A 3200-nucleotide genomic window follows, 5' to 3' on the forward strand; every position below is an offset into this window, starting at 1 on the left:
CAATGAAATATATGCAATACACTTTGAATTAGCTTGGAGTCACATTACAATCAACTTCACAAATACAGATATAAAAATAGTATAAATTATCATTGGGTTTTGGAGCCTTAATATGGCAGAACAACAAACGTTAGTAATCATAGGAAAAAATCAAAACTAAGGTGCACTCTGCAGATGGCAAAAAATTAGTTCATATAAATTAAAATAATGTAAAATATAAATCATACATTAATCATATATATCACTACATAAACAATAACCTAATTATTTATTTTATATTAAATTAATGTTAATCACTTTTTAATATATTAAATTAAAATCCCTTTTTATTTATGCACTTAGAACCCTAAAGTAAATTAAAAATGCTATGATTTTATCATAATGTGTGAAGTTGTTATGGTTATCACGAAAGTAAATGTCATAACTTCTCCTCTGTACGTTTAAGTTCAAAATCCCTTTATGTTGAGCCTGGCGTTATTCTTCTTTTCTTCAGTGCAATTTAAATGAAATAAACTAAAAATCCATTTTTAAAGATAATGTATTTTGTTAAACTAAAAGCTAATGTATTTTGTTATTTTGTTTCTATGGTTTTTTAGATTCTTTTTATTATTTTGTTTGTATGGTTTTTTAGATTCTTTTTATGAAAGTTGTTATTTTGTTTCTATGGTTTTTTAGATTCTTTTTATTATTTTGTTTGTATGGTTTTTTAGATTCTTTTTATGAAAGTTGTTATTTTGTTTCTATGGTTTTTTAGATTCTTTTTATTATTTTGTTTGTATGGTTTTTTAGATTCTTTTTATGAAAGTTTAGATTAATTTTATTTTTTATTAAATTTTAATTTTAGATTTTATGAGGAAGAGTTGAGGGCGAGAGTCAATTATGAAGATGAAAACTATTTCAAAAAGTATTAAGGCTGGATTGAGCCCTACACAATCTTAAAAATAACATTTAATAATTTGGTAAATGGTTCTTCCATACATATCTATTCTCCACACAATCTTTGTGATAACATCTAAGTAAATGGTTCTTCCATTCAAGATGTGGGTTGACCCACATATCTATTCTTCGTCTAACACGTGGGTTGGCCCACATATCTCACACAACTTTTGTGATAACATCTCATCATAGTTCATCAAATCATTCTTTCATCCAACATATGGCCTAACTCACATATCTATTCTTCCATCCAAGATGTGGGTTGGCCCACATATCTATCTTTCATCCAACAAAAAAGTTGACCCACATATCTCATACAATCCTTGTGATAACATCTCACACTTCCACAAATCATTGTGGCCCACATATCTATTCTTCTATCCAACATGTGATCTGGCCCACTTATCTATAATCATTGGCTACATCTTCTTTATATTCTCGACATAACTTGTTTCCTTCTCATTGAATTATTTATTTATATTTTTTTAATAATTTTAATGAGTAACAATTTATGAAGATTTATATTTATAGAGTTTACCAAAGTTTATTTTTATTTAATAATATTGATTTTTTTTAATATGTAATAAAATTATATTTTGATATTTTAAATTAAAGTTAATAACTTCTTTGTAATGTTACTCATGAGGTATAGACCAATTGGTTTATGTAGGGTTTATCATCTTATTAATAGGAAGATCATTCTCCCATCCAACATAAAAATAATAAAACCAACCTAGATCCATCTAATTCTAAATCTATCATGCGCCAAGAGGGATCAAATCCCCGAAGATGCAAACCTTTTCTCAAATTATTAATCCAAAATTATTAAATCTCATAATATCAATATTATAATATGTTAATATTAATATTAATATTAGATTTAATAATAAAAATATATTAATATTGATGTTAATATTAGATTTAATACTAATATTAATATTTTAGTATAAATATTAGATTTAATGATGTTTTTTACATGGCATGATAACAAAATTTGTAATAAAATTATATCAAATTAATATCTTCAAATATTACAACTTTGATGTGGAAATATTTATGTACTTAAATATTTTAATATATTAGCATATGGTTTTTCTTTTTAAAGATTCATTTCACAAATATTTAATTAAAAAAATATTAAAAGATTTTGAAGCAAGATTTTTTATTCTTTGTATTGAATTGCATTGTAATTTTTTAGATTATATGATTATTTTCATTTTTATTTAAAATTCATATTAAATTTTTTATTATTTTACTAAATACGTTACATATTTACACATCCCTCATACTAAATTATAAAATTCACCTATAAACATAATAAATAAATCTTCATAACATTATAAAATTTTTGTCAATTTCTTTATAATATCTCAATTTCTTATTATTATAATATAATGTTTAATAATAATTTAATATAATATTTAATAATAATTTTAATATTTTATAAAATAAAATAAATAAATCTCTTAATCAATTTCATTAGCTTTTTTTAAATTAAATATAAATAATCACTTTTGCTTTAGTCAATTTATATGATCATATCATTATCCATATGCTAACTTATTCATAGGTCTTTGGATACACGGAAACCAAAATTATATTCCTTAATATTATTTAAGTACTAATTAATATGTGATTACAGATTGGATTATTTTTTAATAAATAATTAAAAATTAGATTACTATTTAGCTTCTAATAACTGTAAAGTTTGTGTATATGAAGAAGATGAGTGTGACATAATTATTTAATTTCTAAAATAGTAATCGTATGTAGTTTAATATATATATATATATATATATATAATAATAATATTATTATTATTATTATTATTATTATTATTTTAACAAAAAGAAGTACAATATCAATCATATTATGTGTTGAAGATTTAAAAAAATTAAATCATTATATAAATTAAATCACCAAAAAGGAAGTACAATATCAATCATATACATGGCTTCATGCAATCCTACTTTGAACAAACAATATAATATGAAGAGAATCAACTATAATAAATTTAGATTTTTAACATTAAATTTCTAGCATTTTCCTCATGCCCACAATTAGATAAGATAGGAATGAGCACTTTTAATTTCAACTTGCAAATTATTATGAACTTAAAAAATAATAATAATAAGGTCTTCAGTGGTGGAATGTGACTTTACAAACCATAAGAATAAGAATATGTTTATTTTTTTCATAGATACCTTATAAAATTTGTACTTCAATTAACTTCCAAGACCATACAATAAACTAAAATGTATATT

Source organism: Pinus tabuliformis, chromosome 9, assembly GCF_031772625.1.
Source record: "Pinus tabuliformis cultivar Carrire ecotype Pingquan chromosome 9, CPIR1, whole genome shotgun sequence".
Classification (NCBI taxonomy): Eukaryota; Viridiplantae; Streptophyta; class Pinopsida; order Pinales; family Pinaceae; genus Pinus; species Pinus tabuliformis.